We start from the raw sequence: 8,856 nt of genomic DNA, 5'->3' as shown, positions 1-8,856 counted from the left end.
ATTCATCAAAAATGAATCAAAACAAAGCATAAAACCTCAAAAGACAAAACCATTTATGGCTGGAAAACCATGAGGTTTCAGGCGTTGAAGATAAAAAGACCTGTGAATGTTCAACTTCTGGCAAATGATTCACTTAACCTCTCTGTGTCTACTGCAGCCACAGTGCTTGTTTTTAAGCCAAGAGAACCCTTTCAGCTGAGGTAGAAACTCTTAGACAGGATAATTTAAGAGCTAGAAAAGGCCAAATAACAGTTCTTATCAGGAGAATCAAACAACATCACTTCTCTGGCCTGGCTACCACCCAAAGAAAGCCATCATCCAGCAGTGACATCTGAAACATCTGCTTTGGTTTCATGCAGGAGATGATTTAGCAGTGCCAAGACAATGCATGCCAACTTCTATTGGTTGTCAAAAATGTCATTAAAAGTATAACCCAGACAAAAAGGAATCTACTGCTATGGCAAATTTCATCAAGCTTCTGATGAAAAATAGGTACGTTGGTAGCTTAGGTGAGTAAGTAAAAGGCTCTATATGGGAGGAAATGGCTTTCTTTATTGCTATAACAAAAGATAAGTAAACAAAAGAAAAGCATGCAGACATATGTATTATAATTTCCATGAAACAGAAGACTTCAAAAGGAAGTTACAACCAATAAGGCTGGCAAACCCGTGTATTGCTTATGCTATTTGATGGAGACACAGACAGCCATGGGGAAGTGTGATTGGGTAAACAAGTTGATCTAATCCTGATAATCTGGGTAAGGTAGAGTGAGCAGGGCCTATCCCAAGAATCTGTCCAGATTCTTCTCTATATCCCTGTCTTCAGAGACAAGGATGCTCACTTTCTACTGATAACAGGAGAACCTGTAATGAAGGTCTTTAGCATGCATTGAGGGAAAAGGGAACCGATGAGAATGTCCTCCTTGCTCCCACTATTTTATCTGATTCCAAGGTGCCATATTTTGGGGTAGGGCATCCTGAACTCCATCAGGTGGAAGAAATAAAAGAAAAACAGAGGGGCAAGAAGAAAGAGGAAAATAGAATATATGAGTGGGGAAATAAAGCAACGAGGGAGGGAGGGGAAGAGGGGGAGAGAGAGAAAGGGAGACCTTTTAGCCTGGCCTTCATGTTTATATTCAGTAACCATAGTTCATTTCCTAATATCATTTTTATTGTTCTTCACTCTCGCTTTAAAATAAAAATAAGTAAGTAAATAAATAAAAATATTATGACTAAGAATTTAGGTTTTGGAATCAGAGATGTAAAAAGTGAGGTCAGGTCTCACCACCTAACAGATATTCACATTTGGTTATTCGAGCTCCCTGAGACTCAGAATCTCCATCTGAAAACTATCAGTGCCATTAGTGATAATTAAAAGGCACTGCACGCGCAGCACTGAGTCCCGCTGGCGTGGCCTGCAGGGGACGCTCAGGGCGTGAAGTTCGTCATCATTACAAACTCACAGAAATGGTGTACTCCCACGCCCCGTAGAAGACATATTTTAAATTTAAATTTCTCATCATAAAAACACATGTATGGGAATCCTAAATAGGGCAAGTCTCTACTTTCGTGTCTGGCATGGCAGACTCTGAACCAAAGACCACTCTTCTTTGACAAATGGAAAATAGGAGAAGGCCTCTGAAGAAACTGCACTATTCAAGTCTGAAATTTGCAGGACACTAGAGGTCTCTCTCCGCACTGCATCTTCCAGCCCTGATGAAATTGCTTCAGAGTGACAGTTTTCCACATTAGCTCCACTAGATGTCTCTTCAATGAAATTCTAAGACAGTCAATGCCCTGGCAACCACATAGCAGTTGGAACTCACAGCACAGAAAGAACATGGTTTTAAGTAAACAAATTGCCTGAGCAGTTGTCCATTCTAGAAACTACCTTCCACTGCCACTTGCACAGGCCTGAAGGAAGACGTCTATTGTTTCCTAAAACATTGTTTGCTATTCAGGTGATATGGTGGGAGGGGCAGGGTACAAGAGTGACAAAGATTTTATTAGGAACCATAGATAGTACCTGGAAGCTATGAGAGAGGCGTCTTCTAAGAAATTAAAAACCAAAAGGTTACTCTTTCTGAGTTAAATCACCAAATCAATAGAAGTACTAATAAGATTAAACAACTCACAGGCAGATCAAGACTTGGCTCTGTAGTTGGAAGAGATTAATACATCAAAATAGAAATACTGGTTGCTGTCAGCAGCTAGCCACCCAGTTTGGGTAGCGTTGTCCTACGGAGGAAGGGGTCACAGCCTCCCTATCAGCAAGGGGCTGGGTCTTCTCACTAAGGAAACTGAGGTATGTGAAAAATCACATTGCCAGGTTCCAGCCTGACTAACAAGGCTATTGAATGTCATTTCTGTCTCCAGGTTCAACTGCCAACAGGGAGAGAAGCTTCTCTCCTCCAGCATCGCGGGAGTCTTAGTCCCTGAATTGGGTCCATTTCTCGTTTCTGAACTTTACATCTCACATTATGGTTTGTCTGCCAATCTCTTCCTGATTTGGTAGGGTGAGACAGCCACCCAGACTCCTGAGCTCCACGGTGCTGACAAGACTGAGGTCTTCATCCCGAAAGCTGAGAGCCCTATTCTAGATGCAGGTAAACTCACCAAAGTAGTCCTGTCTAGGACATGTTTCTGTATACTCTGAGTTAGCTCCTGAAATACCACCTGTGAATAAGTAATTGATAGGTTTTGTTTTACAGTTTACATAGTCTCTCATCTTGTTCTACTATTAAAGCTGATTATGTCTTGGTGTAAGCTTCGTGCATTAAGAGCCAGCCCTCTATGACAGTGTTTATTGAGGAGCTTTCTAAACCAACTGCTGAAGGATATAGTGTGGGTATCTTGAAGCATTCCTCCCTATTGACAGAGGATAATAGCTTTAACAGAGCCTTGGGCAGCACCAGTAGTTAAGGATCAATGGCCAGTTTGACCACAGAAGATATTCATTCACTCAGCGAGCATTTGCCATGTACCAGACTCTGCTCCTAAACTAGGGGTATGAATTAGACCAGAATGTCTGCCTCAGGGAACTCACAGATAGTAAACAAATGTATAGGATGCACTAAGTGTCCACCAGGACCAGCACAGTGGAGAAAATCAATGCAAGGAAAGAGCACCAGAACAGCAGAATACTGAAGGTAGTAGCCAGGGCAAACCACATGAGAAGATGACGCTTGGGCTACCACTTGCAGGAGGTGAAGGAGTGAGAGATGCATAGTTATCTGGAAGAGGCCTATTGCGGGTAGTGTAAACAGCAAGTGCAAAGGCCCCAGATAGGAGCAAGACAGCAGAGTTGGAAAACACCAGGAAGTGTGGTGTGGCTGGGTGGAGTGAATAAGAGGGAGGAGAGAAGGTGACACCACTACTGTAAGATTGGGAGAGGGAGATCGATCAAGGCAGACAGTTGGGAGACACAATCATAAGGTTAAGGAAAGAATATGCTAATGATTTTTCTTATTTCACAATCAAGGCTGAATTTTTATCACATATACTTTGAAAAAGGTGTTGTTAGTGTTTTAATGAACTACTGATTAAAACTATAGACAGCCCACTGAAGAACAACTAGGTTTGTATATCCTAAGATCATATCATGCATCATACATAAAAAGTATGAATGAAAACATGGCTATTGCTTAAATTTTTTAAAAAATTTACTGCAGTAAAAGATGCAATGTCATTAATTCTTCTTATAATATTCACATTCAATTGGAGCGTACATATCCCATCTTTCTTACCACCTTCTGAAGCAACTCATGGTCCTTTTGTCTTGTTTTGTTTCTTGAGACAGGACCTTACTATGTTGTTCAGCTCAGGCTGGCCTTGAACTCACTTTGTAGCCCACCCAGGCTGGCCCTGAACTTACAGCAGTCCTCCTGTGTGAGCCAGCATCACCACACCCAGGTCGACATTGGTTTTTTCACTGGAAAAGAGCCAGAAGTCATACAGTGCCAGAGCCAGTAAATAAAGTGGCCAAGGACACACTGTAATGCTTTACAGACTCCACAGCAGTATTCACCTTATGCCTCATAAAAGCTCTCATGAAGGAGGATTTCTACAACAGCTTCAGGAATTGGCGCGTATGATGAGATAAGTGTGCTCCAAGTGAGGAGGAGGATTCTGAGTGGGGCTGGTGGTAATGTGTCTCTTACTTAATACTTATTTGTATTTAAACATTCGCCATAGGTTTAGATCACCCCTTGTGTGTGAGATGCATGTCATGACTCCGTGGTGACAGTCTTTTCCCTGTCGTTCTGCCCTCTGAGTTTCTTGCTTCACATCCTTGGCACAGCTTTCTCCACTGTCATATAACTACTAGCTGCTAAGTTGTCCTGCCCTGCAGCAGAGGAGGCCTCTAGTGCCAGAACCCCACTAATTTATGTAACTCCAGCTTACACAGCAGAATACAGGACACAAAGTAGAACTGAGCGGGGGCGGGGGGTGCCATCTATAATTCCATTGCTGAGGGAAGCTGAGGAAGGAGGTTCTCAAGTTCAAATCCTACCTGAGCAACCTAGCAAGGGCCTGTCTCAAAGAAAAATTTAAAAGTGGCTGAATAAGTAACTCTGTGATAGATGTTCCTGGGTTCAATCCTCAATACCAAAAAAAAAAGTAGGAACTCAACAAATGCCTACTAATTTAAACTAAACTCAGCGGTTATTTTATACTTGGGCAATACCTACTCACTTCCCTATGAGCCCTTACATATAATTCACATTTTTTTATTTTTTTAGTAAGGGTCTTCAAGGGTCTACAGGGTCTCACTATGTAGAATGAACTCAGAATGATCTGCCTGTGTTCAGCCTCCTAGAGAGCTGGGATTACAGGTTCGCACCACCATGCCCAGTCTCAATCGCCCGTCTCAGTGCACCCTGGGGGCAAGGCCAACAGAGCATGCCAGGGAACGACCGGGCTGCTGCATCTGCCTAAGCAGACACTTTAATCCACTGAGCTAACATATAATCACATTTTAAAAAAAAATCTTAAGGACACATCTATTCTTAGGAACAAAAGCATAAATAATCAATACATCATTAACAAGCTCAACATTATTTAGTGTAGTAATAATATGTCATGGGAATAACAGACTTGGATTAACAGGCTGACCAAAATGTTGAAAACTGAAGTAGAAACAAAGATAAGCTGATTATAGTTCAGGCTAGTTAATTCCATCTCAAGACGTTAGCTGATTCCCTGTATTAACTACAAGCACTGCATCAACACAAAGGATTTTCATTTTGTAAGTAAATAACCAAGATTCACTGGGGTTGGTCAGACCTGGATTCCACCCTATTATCTATCAACCAGTTGACATTGGGCAAGTTATTTAATCTTTCTGAGCCTCAGTTTCTGCATCTATAAAAAGGAGTGCTGACAGTACCATGAGGATGAAATTCTGCCATATAACATGAGGCACTTCTTCCCAAAGCAGTCCACAGATGTGGTTTCTGATAATAAGCAGAACTAACCAAAGGTGCATTTTACATTTTCCTCAGAGTATGATTTTCACTTCCAGCTTTACTCTGGCTTTCTCAATACTTATATTTCCAATTATTTTTGAAAATTTGTCTCTGACTAAAATGTACCAGAATGAATATTTCACCAGGTCCACCATGAACTTTATGAGATTCTAAAAGTACAGAGCCATGACAATGTCGAATATTTTTCACAACTCCTTTGTAAGTACATGAGAACCTGACCTAAGTCATGAAGCTATAAACTATAAACCCTAACCAGAATTCCTGAGAAAACATACTTATCCATTAACATGGTTGTATATACACATAGACTTGCTGTAGCAATAGTAATGTTTTGATTTTGAGATGTGGCCCCAGACTTTAGTAAGATATTGCATAGTACATAGTATATTGACCACGTGACTTTTCTAAAATATAAAAATGTCTGAATCCTGAAATATACCTGGCTACCAAGAGTTTCAGGTAGGACCTTGTGAATGCATAGACTGGGTACTAAGAGGCAGTACTGTGTCTTATCCATATGATAGGACTGAAAAGAACCCTCGTCTAAGCCAACTGTGCTTTAATGGCCCAGATGCCAGTTTAGCAGAAGGCAAGTTTCTGACATCTAAGTTGCGAGCTTCCTCAAAGCACAAAAGCAGAAAGAGAAGGGCCCACTGAGGATGGCTTCTTGCAGATGTAACTAATCCAGATGCTACTGGGTTAATGTTGGCTGCTGTTTTCTTAGGGAACACTGAACACTGACTCCAGGAGCCACCTCCTTAGTTGTCCAGGCAAGATCCTCAACAAAAACTGTTTCAACAACATTGAAACAAGTGACTAAAAGCAATGTCTTTTTGCACAGTTAACAAGCTTACAAGCTCAGAAGCCCACCTTGGCATCGATAACCAGCATTTATCCATTTGTCTAAGGGGGTGATAGATTCCCTTGCAGGCATCGTAACTGACGGGGGTTGTACTGCCTGGCAAAGCAGAGCATCCTATCAGGAGGACAGAAAACAGCTTGGGAGGTGTCAGATTTTAAGGGCATTGTAGTGGGCACAGGAGGGCAGGCAGGAACAGGAAATGAGGGTATGAGCACTTTGCTACCGCTTAAGCAATTACTGCAGCCTTAAGATATTTTAACTTAATAGGCACTCTAGGTAGCCACAATCCCACTGTGCTCTATTTTCTGCTAATATATTAGGCCTGGGGTAATGTGATAATCCTAAGCATTTGCCCTTTTGAGTTGGACCACAAGGACTTTATTTTAGGAGATTGTGCTTTAAAGAAAATGATTAGGACAATTAGAGAAATTTGAATAGAAATTATAGCTTTAGAAACACCACCATAACAGGACTAGTTTACTGATTTTGAAAATTGTTCTCCAGCTATGCAAGAGAAATGTTTAAAATAGGACAATAAATACCAAATTATGAGTGGGTCAAAGAGGTTTGCATGCATTCTGCTGCTATAACAGAATACCACAGACTGAGCAATTTATAAACCATAGAAGTATATTGGAATCATAATTCTGGAAATAGGGGAATCCCAAATCAAAGGACCAACTTCTGAGGAGGCACTTCTTGCTGTATATCTCATGGCAGAAAGACAAAGAGAAAAGAAGAGAATCAGGGCCAGCCAGATAGTGCAGTGGATTAAAGTGCCTGCTTAGGTAGATGCAGGGACCAGGGTCCGATCCCAGCATGCCTTGCCAGCCCCACCCCCCAGGGCACACTGGGAAGCCAACTGAGACTGGGCTTGGTGGGGCACACCTGTGATCCCAGCATTTGGGAGGCTGAAAACAGGAGAATCACTAGGCATCCAATCTGTATAGTGAGACCCTGTAGACTCTGTACTAAATACTTAAAAAATTAAATTAAATTAATTTTTTTTTAAAAGGAGAGAATGAAAGCCTCTTCAGCTGCTTTCCTAACTGCTGTCATCCACGATGAAGTGGGAGCCCTCCGCACCTACACACCTCACACTGGGCTATCTCCAGATACCTTTCCAGTGGAGGTTAAGTGTGTAACACTTGGATTTGGGGAGAGATGCCCTGAAACCCTAGCCAGGGTTAAAATGAAATAAATATAGATTACTATGTGACAGCCTAGGTGCACTAAATGAGAAAGGCCAGGCCTAGACATTTGCATGTGTAGGAAACACAGTCGGGGATTCTCAAGCACCTAACACTGAGAGCCAGCAGGGGGTGGATCATTGCTACCAAGTACTGTCCTCACCTGGGGTGGTAGAAATGCAGAGGCCTCCCTCATCAACACACCTGCTGCACTGAGATCTGTGTTGTTATCACCATCCCAGGGGACTTCTGTGAGCCAGGAACTGGCGCCCTCAAATACACCCATTTGCCCAAGAAAGAGAAGTGCTTTTCTTTGCCGCTCTCTCGGTTTGCCCTCAAAGGCCGGGAAGAAGGGAGGCTGAGGAAGCCGCAGCCTGAGCAAACGGAGCTGTTGCTCCTCACTGCTGCTCTCCAGTTAGCTCTAAAGGAAAGGAACGTGCACGGCCCCGACGTCACCCTCGTCCCTTCAACTCATCAGGGAAGCACTGTGTGTTCTTTTCTGATTTGCAGCCTGGGTCGGGCATGTTGCCCCCCCCCCACACACACACACACACGAGATGTTGTCCCCACAGACGCGCAGCCCTGGCGCAGCACCTTTCGCCCAGCCCAGGGCTACAACTGCAAGCTCAGTCAGGTACAGCGGGTACTGTTCTGGCCTCCAAATGCACACTTAACATTTCAGTCAAAGCACCTTATAGAACAGGAGTGGTTTGCTTTTTGACAAAAACCAAGACACCACCTCTTCTTGTCTCAGAATCTGTGAATCAGAATCAGAATCGCAAAGCTGAGCACAGGGCTCACCCAGCTTCCTTTCCCAGAGAAGGGGCAGCAGACTCCTAACATTGTAATGCTCCTGGCAGAAAGGATCTAGAGCTACACAAATCTTGGTAACATTACATCTTCTGTCCTCCCTCTTGGAAATCTTTTCTTTTTTACGGGATGTATAGGTTCTATAGGGTCTCACTACATAGATCAGACTTGTAGTGATTCTCCTGTTTTCAGCCTCCCAAATGTTAGGATTACAGGAGCTCGCCCCCATGCCGAGTCTCAAATGCCACCTCAAGGCATCCCGGGGGCAGGGCCGGCACTGCACACTAGGGATCAAACAGATGCTTTAGTCCGCTGGTCCCTCTTGGAAATTGAAGATGCATATTAGCATATTAAAGAAAAACCACAGTCTGAGAAGGCCAGGTGTGGTAGTGCATACCTGTAATACCAGCACTTAGGAAGCTGAGGCAGGAGGATCATCACAAGTTCAAGGCCAGCCTGGGCTACACAGTGAATCGAGGGCCAACCTGAATTACACAGCCTATCTC

Source organism: Octodon degus, unplaced genomic scaffold, assembly GCF_000260255.1.
Source record: "Octodon degus isolate 3935 unplaced genomic scaffold, OctDeg1.0 scaffold00047, whole genome shotgun sequence".
Lineage (NCBI taxonomy): Eukaryota > Metazoa > Chordata > Mammalia > Rodentia > Octodontidae > Octodon > Octodon degus.
The sequence above is the reverse complement of the archived record's forward strand: the minus strand, read 5'-3'. Positions refer to the sequence as shown.